Genomic DNA, 16,654 nt, shown 5'->3' on the forward strand with positions numbered 1-16,654 from the left:
ACTGAGCAAAGGTCACACAGCAAGTGGAGGCCTGCTCGCCCCTTCCCAGGGGAGTTGTTTTATTACCTGGCCTACCTGGAAGATCCTCTTACCAAAATAAATGGATATATACTTCATATTATCTCAAATCGTTAGTAGTAGAAGGCACCTTGGAGGCCATCAAGAGTAACAGTGATAGTGATGCTACTATTAGTATGGTGCTACTAACTATTACTACTACTGGTATTACTAAAGATGAGAGTAGCTAGTGTTATGTGCCAGGCATCACAGAGAGAGGTAGGTTTTATTATTATCCACACTGGGCAGATGAGGTAACTGAGGCAGAGAGAGGTTGAGTAACTTGCCTAGAGGCACTCTGTTGTATGTGGCAGGGCTGGAATTCAGCCCCCACCCTTACCCCTCTTCTATGGAACTGCACTGTACATGTGGGGAGACAGAGGGGATGTGTTCCAGGCCACAGCTGAGGGACCCTCAGGCCCTGACATATGGTCCCTGTACACAGCAAGAATGAGTCCTAATGAAGCGTTCTTCTGTTCCTGCTCAAGTTCATGCTTAGAGCTCTTCTGCTTGGAGTTTCAACACAGGCCCCCAAGACAGGCCACATGAATGCTGTCACTTTTGGCAGGACGCAGAGGAAAGGTGGCTGCTGTACAAGTAAGTAGGAAGAAATCAGGTAGACTTGAAGTGGGTCTTAAAGGTCTAGTGTGGCCCCAGCATGTTGGCTGGAAATAACTGAGAGTCTCCAAACAAGGGGAGTTCAGACTGACTTGCAATCTCTTCCCCACAGGCCTCCACCGAGCACTTGCAAGAAACACTGGGTGAAGCACTAGAGAGAACTGCCTTCCACGGCTCCGGGCAGTCATAACACATCAACAACCTAAGCCTCTAGGAAAGGGAAAGAAATCATTTTGTTCCCGGGGTCCAGGCAAAAACACATTGCCTCTGGGAGATGAGTAGAAGCAGAATTCGGCTGCTTTTTGGGGGAGGGGTACGAAAAACCTTGCTGCCCCTAGGACACAGAGGCCAAGAAGCATTGTTGTCATACAAAACGTAGGAAAAAACCCTCTCCTGTGGGAAATGACTAGCAATGTCTCTAGTCTAGGATCCTGCAAAGATACCAAGCAGAGGTGGGTTACCACTGGGAGAGGGGCAAGAAACTGTTTCCCCTACAAGACCAACCACAAATATAAGGCAACAGATAGTTGCCATGGGGAAGAGGCTCGGGAATGCTGAGATAACCATTCCTCCAAAACCAAGGTATACAGGGCCTGCTCAAGACCCAGCTGAACCTGCATAATAGAGAACTCACTGAACCGGCCATGACCCTGGCACAGGGCAACAAGACGACAGCAGCATACACTCAGGGGGGTGAGAGCATGGAGAGAGCAATCCCCCACGGCACAGGAGCACAGGGACTATGGCAGCCGAGAGAGGGGTAAAAGCACTAGGAAAGCCTTCATTCAGATTTTAAAATTTGTGCTTGAAAGGTCACTATAAGGAAACTGAATAGTCCGGGCACCTGGATGGCTCAGTAAAAACTCTTGGTTTTGGCTCAGGTCGTGATCTCATGGTTCTTGAGTTCACTGGGCTCTGCACTGACAGCATGGAGCCTGCTTGGGATTCTCTCTCTCCCCTTCTCTTCCACTCTCACACAGGCTGGCTCTCTCTCTCTCTCTCTCTCTCTCTCTCTCTCTCTCTCAAAGTAAATAAAACTTAAAAAAAAAGAAATTGAATAGTCAACCACAGAATGGTAGAAAATACTTGCAAAGCATATATCTGATAAGGGACACATATCCATAATATATAATATTTATAAAGAACTCTACACAACAATAAAAAGACAACCCAATTAAAGGACAAAGGATGTGAATAGACATTTCTTCAGAGAAGATGTGGAAGTGACCAATAAACCTGAGAAAAGATACTCAATATCACTAGTCATTAGGGAAATGCAAATCAAAACCACAGTGAACTACCACCTCACACCCACTAGAACAGTTAGAATCAAAAAGTCAGAAAATAACAAGTGTTGGGAGGAGGCAGGGAAATTGGATCGCTCAAATACTGCTGGTAGGAATGTAAGATGGTGTAGGCATCCTGAGAAGCATCTAGTGGTTCTTCAAAAAGTTCAACAGAGTTACCATTTGGCTCAGCAGTCCTACTCCTAGGTATAGACCAGGAGAAAGGAAAGAATGTTTGTGCAAAAAAACTTTCAAAAAAATTTTAATGTGTATTTATTTTGAGAGAGAGCTAGAGATAGGAGAGGAGGGATAGAGAGATAGAGGGAGACACAGAATCTGAAGCAGGCTCCAGGCTCTGAGTTAGCTGTCAGCACAGAGCCTGATGAGGAGCTTGAACTTTCCTGGATACTGCCCCATTTTCAAAAGTGGACAGTTTGGCTTAAAAGCTAAACTATTATGTTATTACCCTTGAATTTTAAAGAAAGTAGATTGCTTTCTCTCTCTCTCTCAAAAAAACCCAAAATTAACATTAAAAAAACAAAAATTTTTAAAGGGGGGGCACCTGGGTGGCTCAGTCAGTTGGGTGGCCAATTTCAGCTTAGGTCGTGATCTCATGGTTTATGGCTTTGAGCCCCACAATTAATTTTTTTAAAAAAGAAACCCTCTACCCTTGAGCTTTCACTCCCCACTCCCCCATCCCTCCCAACCCTAAGCAACCACTCCTTTATTTCCACTTCTCTATATTTACCTCTTCTGGACATTTCCTATAAATAGAACCAGGCCATATGTGATTCTTTGTATTTGGCTTCTTTCCCTTAGTATGTTTTTAAGGTTCCTCCTTGCTAAAAATTAAATGTGGGTGTTCCTCCAAAATTCATATGTTGAAAACCTAATGCCCAAGGTGATGGTAGTAGGTGGATTTTGGAGAAGGGGATTAAGTTATGAGGGTGGAGCCCTCACTAGGATTAATGTCTTCATAAGAGACCAGAGAACTAGCTGGTCCATTCTACCACGTGAGGATACAACAAGAAGCCATTGGTCTGCAACCAGAACCCAGTCAACATTGGCACCCTCATCTTGGACTTCTAGTCTCCAGAACTGTGAAAAAGAAATTTGTTGCTTATATAGCTAGTCTGTGGTATTTTGTTATAGCAGCCTCAATGGATTAAGACAGTCTTTGTGGTGTTCTATGGTCAAATAATATTCCATTGTATGAGTACTATGTTTTGTTTATCCATTAGTTGACACAGGTATATAGATCATTTCCACCCTTTGGCTATCATGAATAATGTTGCTATCACTATCAACACTCATGTACAAAGTTTTGCATACACAGGGGCCCCCCTGGGTGGCTAAGTCAGTTGAGCATCTGACTTCAGCTCAGATCATAATCTCGTGATTTGTGAGTTTGAGCCCCATGTCAGGCTCTGTACTGACAGCTCAGAACCTGGAGTCTGCTTCAGATTCTGTGTTTCCCTCTCTCTCTGCCCCTCTTCTGCTTATGCACTTTCTCTCTCTCTGTCAAGAAAAAACATTAAAAATTTTTAATTGTGGTAAAATACACAGAACATGAAATTTACCATTATAACCACTTTAAAGTGCACTACTCAGTAGTATTAAGTATATTCACAGTGTTACATAACCAAAACCACTGTACAGTCCCCAGAACTTTTTCATCCCCCCAAACAGAAACTATACCTATTTTTCCTTCCTTCCAGTTGCCCTGGCAACTGCAGGGTTTTTGTTTATGTTTTTGCTTTTGAGGTGATAAAGATGCAACCGTGGCAATAGTTGTACATTTTGTGAATATACTAAAATCCACTGAAATGTACACCTTAAGTGGTGAATTGTATGGCGTGTGAATTATATTTTAATAAAGCTGTTGAAAGAGAGAGAAAGAAAGAGAGAGAGAGAGAAAGAGAAAGAAAGAAAGACAGAGACAGGCTGAGAAGTGCCCTCTGTCATTCCTCTAAGCACAAGTTAACAGCGGGCAATCACTGGAGACACTGGAAACCTAGCATGCCTTAGGGGCACCTGGCTGCCTAAGTCGGTGGAACATGTGACTCTGGATCTCAAGGTTGTGAGTTTGAGCCCCATGTTGGGTGTAGAGATTACTCAAAAATAAAATATTTAAAATATAATATATACTTAAATAAATTTTAAAAACTTAGCATGCCTTCAGGGGCACCTGGGTAGTTCCGTTGGTTAAGTGTCTAACTTAGACTCAGGTCATGATCTCACTGTTGTGGTTTCAATACCCACATCAGGCTCTGTGCTGACAGCTCAGAGCCTGGAGCCTGCTTCAGATTCTGTGTCTCCTTCTTTCTCTGCCCCTCCTCTTGTGCTCTGTCTCACTCTGTCTCTCAAAAATAAATAAATGTAAAATAAAAAGTAAAAAAAAAAACCCAAAAAACTTAGCATGCCTTCAAAACAATGAAAACAACACCTAAACCTGGCCCGGCTCCTGACCAGACTGCCTCCAGTATCACATGAACTGTCTAAAAGAAAAAGACGCATGCCCACTTCCAGGCATAAATTCTATTTGCCACAGTTTTTTCTCTTTTTCTTCTTCTTTTTTTTGGTTTCTTCTCTTTTTATACACATAATTGTTGGCATTCCATCCAAAAATAGAACTTATTTAAGAAAAAATCCATTATCAATAAATAAAACACGAAGCAGAACCAGACAGAAAGATGACAGGAACCAGAAGTTGGAACTACAAGACAGAGACTTTAACTATAATTATTAAGTGAAAGATCAAGAGGAAGCAATAGGCAGCCTGTAGAAATGGACAGGAGATTTTAGCACAGAGATGAACACTGTAAAATAGAAGAATCAAATGACATGTTAGAAATAAAAATATATATCAGAGATGAAGAAATCCTTTGATGAACACCCAGCAAACTGGAAACAACCAGGAAAGAACTACTGAATTTGAATCTAGGGCAGTGGAAATCATCCAAAATAAAACCTACAGAGAAAAAGAGTGTGGGTGGAGAGAACACAGCATCCAAGAACTCTGGGACAACATCAGAGGGTCAAGCAACATGCAAGGAAGTTCTTTAGGTGCAAGGCACACAAAAGCAGATGGAAACCTGGTTTTACACAAAGAAATGAAGACTGAAGGAAATTGTAAAACAACAAGAAAAGGTAAATAGGACAAACTTTATTCTTAGTTTTAATCGCTTTGAAAGATCAGTGATTGTCCAAAGCAAAAATAATAACATACAGAGTTTATAGCATCTGTAGAAGTAAAATATATAGAGCACTGGGTGTTATATGGAAACCAATTTGACAATAAACTATTTTTAAAAAAATTAAAAAAAGAAGTAAAATATATAACAAAAAAAGCTCACAGAATAAGAGCAAGGAAATAGAAGTATACTATCACAAGGCTCATTTGCCTGCACACGAAATGGCATACTAGTTATTCAAACTAGACTGATTAAGTTAAAGATGTATATTCTGAACCCCAAATCAACCACTAAAAACTTTTTAAAGAGGTACAGTAATAGAATTGGATGAAATTACAATAAAATACTAAATCAATCCAAAATAAGGCATGAAAAGAGAATAAAAGGATACAGGATCAGATATCAAAAATAGAAAACCAGCAAGGCAGTGCATTTAAATCCACCCATGTGAATAATTATATAAATGTTGAACAATCTTGTTAAATACCCAACTAAATTTTTTGATGTTTTTTATTTATTTTTGAGAGACACAGAGAGATAGCAAGAGCAGGGGACGGTCAGAGAGAGAGGGAGACACAGAATCCGAAGCAGGCTCCAGGCTCTGAGTTGTCAGCACAGAGCCCGATGCAGAGCTTGAACCAATGAACTGTGAGATCATGACCTGAGCTGAAGCTGGACGCTTAACCGACTGAGCCACCCAGGAGCCCCTAAATACCCAATTAAAAGGCAGAGGTTGTCAAACAGGATTTTTTTTTTTTAAGAGAGAGAGAGTGCTGGGGCACCTGGGTGGCTCAGTCAGTTGAGCATCCAGCTTCAGCTCAGGTCATGATCTCATGGGTTGTGGGTTCCAGCCCCGTGTCAGGCTCTGTGCTGACAGCTCAGAGCCTGGAGCCTGCTTCAGATTCTGTGTCTCCCTCTCTCTCTGACCCTCCCCTGCTCATGCTGTCTCTCTGTCTCTCAAAAAAAAAAATGTTGAAAAAATTAAAAAAAAAGAGAGAGAGTGCTAACGGGAAAGGGGCAGAGGGAGAGAGGAGAAATCTAGAGCAGGCTCCAACTCAATACAGAGGCTGTTGCAGGGCTCCACCTCAATACCCTGGGATCATGACGTGAGCCGGAATCAAGAGTCAGACAGTCAACCAACTGAGCCACCCAGGTGCCCCTGGATTATTTTTTAAAGGCTGAATTATATACTATCTATAAGAACCTCACTTTTATTTATTATTTTACAAACCTCACTTAATTTATCTGTTTTTGAGTGTAGCTGACACACAATGTTACATGAGTTTCAGGTGTACAACCTGGTGTTTGGACAAGTGTATACATTATGCTGTGCTCCCCACAAGTGTAGCTACCATCTCTCACCCTACAACACTATTATAGTATCACTGACTACATTCCTTATGCTGTGCCTTTTATTCTCTTGACTTATTTCTTCCATAACTGGAAGCCTGTATCTCCCATTCTCTTTCATCCATTTTGTCCATCCTCTGCTCCCCTCCCCTCTGGCAACCATGTTTGAATTTTTAGTTCTGATTCTGTTTTTTGTTTATTCATTTGGGTTTTTTTAGATTCTACATGTGAGTGAAATCATACGGTATATGCCTTTCTCAGTATGACTTATTTTACTTAGTATAATACCCTGTAGGTATGATAGCAAGATCTCATCCTTTTTTATGCCTGGGTAATAGTCCATTGTATATGTGTTCTACATCTTCCTTATCCATTTGTTTATTGATGGACAGTTAGGTTACTTCCCTATCTTGGCTGTTGTTAATAGTGTCACAATAAGCATAGGGATGCACATATCTTTTCAAACTAGTGTTTTCCTATTCTTTGGGTAAATACCCAGTAGTGTAATTACTGAATCATCTGGTATTTCTATTTTTAATTTTTTGAAGAAGCTCCATACTGTTTTCCACAGTGGCTATATCAACTTACATTCCTACCAACAATATACTAGGGCTCCCTTTTCTCCACATCCTCGCCAACACTTATTATTTTTTGTCTTTATTATTTCAGCCATTCTTACAGATATAATATCTTATTGTGGTTTTTATTTGCATTTCCCTGATGATGAGTGATGTTCAGCATCTTTTTAAGTGTCTGCTGACCATCTGTATGTTAACGAACTCACTTTAAATATAAAAACATATAGGTCAAAAAGAGATGGAACAAGTTATACCACTCAAACACTAATTAAACACTAATCAAAAGAAAGTTGTGGCTATAACAGGCTGTATTATACAGTGATAAAGAGGCCAATTTGTCAAGAAGACATAATAATCCTAAAAAAGCAAAGCCTAATAACAGATCTTGAAAATACATGAAGCCAAACCTGATAGAATTGAAAAAGAAAATACATAAAACCACAATTATAGTTGGAGACTTCAAATTTCCTCTGTTCAGTAATTGATAGAACAATTAAACAGAAAATCACAAGGATATAGAAAACCCAAATAACAGTATCAAACAACTTGACCCAACATTTATAGAACACTATATACAGCATCAGCAGAATAAACACTTGTTTCCAGTGTACATTAAAGATTTGGGGGGGAAAAATGAAGAGATTTGCCAAGACAGACTGTATTGCCATATTCTGCTCATGAAACAAACCTCAAAAAATTTAAAAGAATTGAAATCACACGAACTATATTTTCTAATCAAAACGAAGTCAAACTAGAAATCAGTATCTGAAAGATCCCCAACACACTTCTAAATAAACAATGGGTCAAGAAGAAAATATGAAGGAAATTTTAAAATATTTTGCACTGAATGAAAATGACAACACAACATATCAAAATTTTTGGGATGCAGCTAGAATAGTTTGTAGAGGGAAATTTATAGCATTAAATGCTTATGTTAGAAAGTAAGAGGGGTGTTTGGGTGGCTCAGTCAGTGGCTCAGGTCATGATCTCACAGCTTGTGAGTTCAAGCCCCGCATCAGCCTCTGTGCTGACAGCTGGGAGCCTGGAGCCTACTTTGGATTCTGTGTGTCCTTCTCCTTCTGCCCCTCACTCCCACACACTCTGTCTCTCTCTCAAAAATAATTTAAGGAAAGGTATTAAGCAGGCTGTGTTGTAGCTTATGAACAAGTAATAAATTGTATCATTTATCTTGAATGTATCATAGATAAGCTGCTTTATAACAACTGCCACTTCAGATAGCTGTGAAATTAGGTGATTAACTAGTTGTTACTTAACCTAATTTCTGTATAAGTCTAATTACATGAAACAGAAGTTGGTGTTTTGATTTTTTATTTTGCTTTTCTGTTTGGAGTGTCATTGTAACTACTGTATTGTAAATAGTGGAAAATAAGTGCATATGTTTAAAAAAATATGAAACTTTATATAGTAAAAAAATAAAATAAAATAAAATTTCAAAAAAAAAATTAGAAAATAAGTAAGGCTTGGAATAAATAATCTAAAGAAAAAGAAGAAAAAATTATATCTAAAGCAAGCCAAAGGAAGGAAATAATAAAGATAAGAGTACAAATAAATGAACTGAAATGAGAAAATAATTGAAACCAAAGATTGTTATTGGAAAAATAAATAAGATTAAGAAAACTCTAGGCAGATTGGTCAAGAGAAAAAGAAAAAAAATTATCAATTATCAGGAATGAAAAAGAGACATCACTACAGATCCTATAGGTATTAAAATGACAATTTTGAACAAGTTGTGTGCCAGTATATCAGATATGTTAGTTGAAATGTCCTAATGAAGAGGTCTCAGAGTGGTCAAGCCATTTCTTTTCCCAACTGTGCCTGGCATAATACTAAAGTTTGTGCAGACAAGAAGGGAAGTGCAGACCACAGATTGTCCAAACTGCTGTAGAGAATAGTCCTCCAGGCCCAAAGGGGCTGAGGCTACAATGAGCGAGCTGCCCCAGTTCAAATTCCGCTGAATTTATATTCAGACCTGAGCCTCTTTCTCAATACCAGGTACACAAGAAGGGAAAAACCATGACTTAATTCTGGGGATTGTTCAATGGCAGTGTTGGAAAATCCCCAGATTTAAACAATCTTTCCTGCCCAAGCCACCTCCACAGCATCATCTTAATACAGGAGTGAGGGGTGGCTAAAACCATGGGCTCAGCTTCTCTCATTCTCCCTCTCTCCTTTTCTCCCTTTCTCTTGTCTAACCAGGCCCAGGTGAATTAGAACAAGTGTGGGCTTTGTCATCAGACCGACTATGATACCAGTCTCAGCCCTTTTCTCACTTACTATCACCTCCCTGAACCTCAGTTGTTTCCTCATTTTCATTTTAAGATTGTTGTGAACTCCTATCTCTCAGGTTTTGAAGGTTGTGAAGGATGCATATACAGTGTTATATACAAGGTCAGGGCTAAATTCATATCAGTCTCTGGTCTCTTCCGTATAGGATTCCATGATGATGGAGGAGGGCACTTGTGGGGAAGAGCACTGGGTGTTATATGGAAACCAATCTGACAATAAACTATATGTTTAAAAAAAAAAGAAACTTTCAATGAAGACTGTACTGCCTCTTCTCAATTTGACCTTGAACTTCAAAAGCTCCAGGAGGATAAGGATATGGTCTGATAGCTCCTCACCATCATATCTCTAGTACCTACACAGGTCTTGGCAAAGAGAATATATGTAATAAATGTATTGAATGAGTGAATAAATGAATGAATGATGACAACAGTTATTCTGGGTGACATGGGATGTAATACAGAATCCTGCATTGTATTTTCCAAGTCCCGAGAATGCACGTGATTGCAGAAGCAGGGAGTGGACAATGAAATGAATAAGATTTAGTCCTTACCCTTGAGGAAGTCAATACATTTCTTTTTGATGTCTTCCCTATACCAGGTCTCATGTTAAGTGCTGGGATCTTTGAATCAGCTTTGTCTTTGCCTACAGTCATATGGGAGAGGGAGGAACCTAGACATAAATTACATAAATTGTTTCTCCAAAATGTGGACTTCTCCAAACTATATGTACTTTGCCAAGCGGTGAACTTCAGAAGGCAGAGACCCTGCCCTTTAAACCTCCAAATTCCCAGCCTAGGTCCCATTGTTAAAGTGTAAGTGAAAATTAAAACAAAGAAACAAAAAAAAAGTGGATTTGGTTGTAAAGAGGGCTTCTTGGAGGAAGATATATAAAAGATAGAAAGGATGGGCAGGGTGAAAAAGGAGAAACTTTTCAGTTCAAGAAGGGGGAAGGGCACTTCAGTTCAAGGGCACTTCGGTTTGAGAGCATAGTGTGAGCAATGACCCAGAGGGAGAAAGTACATTCAAGAATATAGTAAGTGACCTGATGTGACCAGAGAGCTGGATCCATATCAGACAGAGGGAAGGAGGGAGGCTGGAGAGACTAGCGGGGGCAAGATCACATGAGGCCTTGAATGCCATTTTAAGGAGCTTGGGTCTCATCCTAAAGCTATGGGGAGCCACAGGTGAGAATGGCTGGATTGCATGCTCCAAAGATCACTCTGGGGGGTCGGTGTGGAGCACAAGGATGGAGAGTGAGGACCAGTGAAGAGGGTAGCATAGGTGTCTCTGCAAAGGAAGGTGGTATGGCCCAGTAGAGAGAGAGAACTTTGTCCTGCTTACTGAAGGCAGAGGTGTCTGTAAGTATGTTTCTAGATATGCATTCTTCCACAGAGGGTCAGCCTAATAAAAACTTTTAGTCCTACTCATTTTCATGACCCATCATACCCCAAACCTAGGCAGACCAAGGATACTAAAAGAGGCTGAAATACATTTAGCCAATGCCTGCCTTTATATTTCTTAGAAAGATGGATTCAGCACTCTTCTGCAGGCTTTCAGGGTCTTCTAATCTTGGTTAGCTCACCTAAACTATTTGTTTTCCTGCCCTCCTTTGTGTCTCCTGCATGCTTTGTGTCAAAATCCTTGTAGAGGTTGCCGATTTAAAAATTCCCACAAGGCCAGGCTGGGAGTGGAGCCTCTCTCAAGGGCCACCAAATGGCCTTTATTTTTTAAAATTTTATTTATTTATTTATTTATTTATTTATTTATTTATTTAGAGAGAAAGAGAGAGAGAGTGAGCACAAGGTAGGAGCGAGAGAGAGGGAGAGAATCCCAAGTAGGCTCCGTGCTGTCAGCACAGAGCCTGATGCAGGGCTGGAACCCACAAACTGTAAGATCATGACTTGAGCCGAAATCAAGAATCAGACACTTAACTGAGCCCCCTAGGTACCCACCAAACAGCCCTTAAAATAGGCAGTTTATTCTGTTGACCTGGATTTTTCAGCTATCATAGAGCCTAAGAACCAGACTACCTGAGTTTAAATCCTGGTTCTGTCACTCATTAGCTATGTGACCCTGGACAAATTTTCTTAACCCCTTTGTGCCTAAATCTCTTCATCTGTAAAATGGGGCTAATTATAATAGTATTTCCTCTATAGGGTTGTCATCAGGCTTAAACAAATCCACACAGGTAAAGTAGCTAGGATAGTAGCTGGCAGATAGTAAATGCTCATTAAAGTTTAGCACCAGTTACTGCCTGCTATGGTTTATGACACCTGCCGTTTCTCCTTTTGGAAAAATCAAAATTGTTCAAGCTCCCCTCCTTCTCCCAGTGCTTCTCCAGCCAAGCACTATCCTCACCCAATATTCCTAGTCTCCTGTGACTGGGCCTCTGCTCTTTCCAGAATCCTTGCTCTCATTATGGTTTTTCTTTGAGAGCTTTGGTCATGCTGAGATGCCTGTTTGTCTTTTCTAGTGTCCTCTAGTCTCACTGTTTCTCTGGGCATCTTACTCTCCCTCCTCCATTATGTTTGTTCATAGGCTTTTGGACAGGCTGCACATCTCCAGGAGAAACCTGTCCTCTTGATTCTTATTGTCAATCATAATACTTCTATGGATAACAACATCTGTCAAATACTGTATGCCAAGCACCGTGCTGGGCACTTTACATTCATTATTTTAGTCCTTACAATTTTAGGAAGGAGGTACTTCTATTCCTATTTGGATGGAGCATAGGGAAACTGGGGCTCAACCCATTAACAGGTGGCAAGGTCAGGGCTTATTCAGGCTGGGGCTCGGGGCAGAGTCTAGGTGCATACGGATCAGGAGAAGTGACTTATCCAGGTATACTTGTTATGATTATAAAAATGATCCATTAACAGACCTGTCCTGAGCCCCTGCTCACTGAGATGGGTGTGACCGTCTCTATAGGGACTGTTCTTCACTCCTGGTGCAACGAGCATGGGCCTGACCATCCTGGGTCCCAGCCCTTACTACACTGCACTGAGAGAGAACATCCAACCGTGTCCCCAGAGCCCTGGAGACTGGGCAGTGTGGGCAGCCCATGTGCAGTCCTGAGACCACCCCTGCCAAACCAGAGTGGCGCCCTTTATCTGGGTCACCTTGCGGGCTTCTGAACAAGGCTGGATTTGAAGAAAGAGTTTCACTGCTAAAGAAAGCTGGGAAAACAACTGCTGAATAGTAATGGTCTTTTTAAAAACATAACGGAGATATAACATTAGTTCAGGTGTACAAGATGAGTCAATATGTGTATATTGCAAAATGGTCACCACAGTAAACCTAGTTAAGATCCGTCATCACACATAGTAATTGTTTTTTTTTTTTTTTTTAACATGTCTGCTTCTTTGGTCAGAATGCCAGCTCCTGGAGATCAGGGGCTGCACCCCCGGCCCAGCACCAGGCTGGGAGGGTTTTGGAAAGGGGGAGCAGACGAATGCATGAGGAGCTCTCTGTACAACATAAGGTTTGCTCCCTTTCCCTAGTTGTAGGAGAAATTGAGTAAGAAACTTGCGGACAGAATGATGCAAGGGGAACTTTCGGTACATATTGCAACAGAACATTCTAAAATGGGGCTGGGGCTATTCTGATGGCCTGTTCCCAAGGGTCTCGGCCCTGCTTCCCTCCAGCTGGCCAGACCTGTCACATAAGATTGGGCCAAAGGCTACTACCCACCTCTACACCCCCACCCCATGCCCGGCCTTAGAGCTGGAAGGTTTGAAACCTGAAGTCATCTTCAATCATTACTTTGTCCCTTCTGCCCTAAGTCCGTGTCATCAAAGCCTAGAGATTCTAAGGCAACAGCATTTCTCCAACATTCCCTTCTTACCTTTGGCCCTGCTATCACTTTAGTGCAGGCTGTGTCTCCCTCATTGCCCCCCATCTTTTCCTCCCTTCCCTTCTTCCTTCCTTTCTTGATATCCAGTATCACTCAAATCCCTCCCATGGACCAGGCCCAGCATTGGGCACTGGAACACAGAGAACCCTTTGATTCCACCTTTGCCCTCAAGTAGCCTCTCCTGTGTAAGACAGGTGTGTACGTGTCAAGGGTACAGGTGCTCTTAAAGACAGAAGCCGGAGGTCTGATGGGGACACAGAGCTGAGGAAGGGTCCTCCCAGGGCCATGTGCTACACACCTTCTATTTACCCTTGCAGACCCTTTATCCTGCACATTTCCTGAATTCTCTGTATGGACTGCATCATCAGGCTCCCTTACCCTCCGGCTAAAGAGAAGCCTGGCAGAAGACTAGAGGGAAGGACAGAGAGTGGCTCTGCCAGGTCACCAGGGTTTGTCTGTGCCCCTTCAATGAAGGCCAGGGCTTCCATCAGCAGGCCTCTCTACCCAGCTCTCACTCTGCCTGGCTTCCTCTCTTTAAACCTTCAGGCCACATGTCCCCACAGTGTTACTAGCATTGTGGTATTGTGTCACCCCTCAAGCTTAGCTGTATACCCTGCCTATGTTTTTGCAAAGTTTTTGTATTAAAATGTCCTCAAGTTACTCAATTGCAGATAGGCTGTCTCCTGTAGGGACCCTGGTTACCACAGGCCATGGGTAATCAGGAAGGATGCCACGAAGGTGACAGCCGAAGGCATTCTTGTTTGGACAATTATCTTTTTAAAGCACAAAACTGACCATATGCTGTCCCTGCTAACACCTTTATGGCTCTCCAACTGCTCTGAGGGTCAAGTCCAGACTCCTGAGTCTGGTACCTCCCAATACTGTGCACCATCTGGCTCTTGATGGCCAAGCAGCATGTGGTGAAGTCACTCAGAAGGAGGACATTTGAGGGCTTGAAAGTGTAGGGAAGCAGTCCCAGGAGGGGTGCAGCCACAAAGCCGCCCTGCCAGGCAAATTCCTCCATGAGGGAGGAGGAGGTGAGTGAGTTTCTGGACCACAGGGCCATGCCAGGCTCCCCTTGCCCACTCTCCAAGTGAGCTGAGCACTGGGAATGAGTTTGACCCAGACAAGCCCTAGCCTTGGGCATGAGAACTGGTTCAAATCCTAGCCCCATCACTGACATCTGGCAAGCCCTTTGATTCTCTGAGTGTCAGTTTTCCCCAACTGCATAGTGGGAATAATCTCGCAGGGCTGTGGGGGAAGTTTAAAGGAGGGAAAAAATGGGAATTTGCTTTTGGCAGGTAGTTCCAGTGTTGGTGCTGGTCCCTCTCCCCAGCCTCATGAGTTGGGGAAAGTACACGGGCTCTGAGGTGCAGGAAGGCTTAAATATACCCCAGCTTTACTACTTCCTCACTTTGTAATCTAGACAAATCACTTTAACTCTCTGTGCCTTGTTTGCAAAAGGGAGTGATAAGCATCCCCTGCAGGGCAGCTGTGAGAACCGGGTAAGTGCACACAGAACGGGCCCTGGCACGGTGCAGGGTACTGGGTAAATGTTTTTGCCTTTTACCCTGTGCCTTCCTTAGACGGAGGGTCCCCTCTGCCTTGCAGGCTGGCCATGTGCAGTGGAAGGGCGAAGGTTGCTGTCACTGGAAGGAGTCTCTGATGTATGAGTGTCTAACCCCCACAAACTACAAAGCAGCACCCATAATTCCCAAAGGCAACACAACACCGGTGACTGAAGGCAGGATGGAATGTGCCAACCTTGAAGCCCACCCTTGTCAAGTCCTGCTTGGCATGGCCTCTCTATCCCTGGTTTGGCCAAAGCCCCCAAGAGCTTGGACAGGGAGAAGATAAAGGAAAGGTGACTCGGGTCCTAGAGCCATCCTACTCACATACCTGCAGGAGGAGCAGGGCACACCATTATAAACAGGAATGTAGGGTTGCTGGGACCTATGGGGAGGGGGCCAGAGGTCAGTGCCTGGTGCAGGTTCCCCATGCTCACCTGATCAGCAGACATCGGTTCCAGGACAGAGAACACTGCCAAGAAACTTCCTGTCTGGACTACTCCAATTCTGGGTCTGGTTTTCCCAAACCAGTCTGGACCAAGCTGCTTAAGTAGCAGGGACGGGTGAGCAGCTGGGGGCCAACGGGAGGGAGTCGTCACTCTGTGAGTCCGCTCAGAAGCAAGAGACTGGCCCTCTCAGTCCCTGGACTTGCTCTGTATCCTTTGCTGAATGTTTCCACCTGTGTGTGAAATTGGAGCCACATTTTATTTTGCTATTTCCCAAGCCCCCACCTGCCAACCACCAACCTACCTCCAATCTAATCAAGGTGCCCTGCTTTTCAGACCCCTCCTTTGGTCCATCCCCCACAGGATGAAGACCGTTTCTTGGCAGGATTACAAGGCCCTTTGGTCCCTGTCCACCTCTCCAGCCTCTTCTCCTACTCCTCCCCGACCTGCATCTCTCTTCCAGCCACACCAAGGTGCTCAGGGTTCCCATCTCCAGGCCTTTACCCACGTTGTAGCCTCTGCCTGAATGCCCTTCTCCTTCCTCTCAGCCTGGCAGAAACGTACTGATCACCTCGGGTCCAGTGGCCCAGCGGCAATGTCATCTCCTCTCAACCTTCCGAGTTTAAGCCGTTAGGTCTGCTTTCCTACCTTGCCCCCACAGACTCCATCTACAAAACTACTCCATTAATGGATAATGACAATGATTTTGGAACATGTGTCTGGCACTATGCTAGGTTTCTTTGTACCTTGCCTCACTTAGTTCTCAAAGCATTTCACAAAAATAATTATAATTCTCACTTGACAGATATGGAAACTGAGGTTTACGGAAGGCGGGACCAGAATCTGACTCCAGCTGGTGTGAGTTAACCTTTCCAGGAAGTGCGCCCAACCCCAGCCCAGGTGTGGCTGTGGCGGGGCTCTCTCCTCGGGTTCCTGTACCTGCACGGCCGCCAATACCTGTGTGGGGCTGTCTCCGGCGCCCTCACCAACGTGAGCATCCCATGGGCAGGGCAGGGACTGGGCGGGCTGGGTTGGGGACCCAGCATTCCGCAGTGTACAGAGACTCTGCGGGGTTTCTTGATAACCAGATGGAACGGTGGAGGAGGCAGCTTGGGTGGCTTCGGAGCCCGGGCCCAACCTAACGAATCCCGGCGGCACCAGCGACCCCAGGCGGGACCTTAGCATCTTAGTCAAGGGCAGGCCCAGCCGGGGCAGACACCACCCGCCACGGCGCTCTGCCGGCTGCACGTGCTCAGCGTCCGGGCCCAGAAGCCGCAGGTCCCCGCGGGACGGCGGCGGCGGGCGGGGAGGAGCGGCTGCACCGCGGGCGCGTGGGTCCCGCGAGAGCCCCGGAGCCCGCTCTCCTCGCGCGCCGCCCCGCGCTGCGGCTCCGCGAGG

At 43.8% G+C, this 16,654-nt stretch overlaps 1 long non-coding RNA gene across 1 annotated transcript in view; it reads right to left on the minus strand.

Annotated features, from left to right (window-relative positions):
• Nucleotides 1-16,635, minus strand: part of LOC115306656 — a 29,370-nt gene extending 12,735 nt beyond the window's left edge. The window contains exons 1-2 of the long non-coding RNA XR_003915390.1: nucleotides 16,214-16,635; nucleotides 15,248-15,489 (exon numbers count right to left, since the gene is read on the minus strand). This is a non-coding gene — a long non-coding RNA (uncharacterized LOC115306656). The remainder of the gene's footprint in view (nucleotides 1-15,247; nucleotides 15,490-16,213) is intronic.
• Between the last annotated feature and the right edge of the window lie 19 nt (nucleotides 16,636-16,654).

Source organism: Suricata suricatta, chromosome 11, assembly GCF_006229205.1.
Source record: "Suricata suricatta isolate VVHF042 chromosome 11, meerkat_22Aug2017_6uvM2_HiC, whole genome shotgun sequence".
NCBI classification, from domain to species: Eukaryota; Metazoa; Chordata; class Mammalia; order Carnivora; family Herpestidae; genus Suricata; species Suricata suricatta.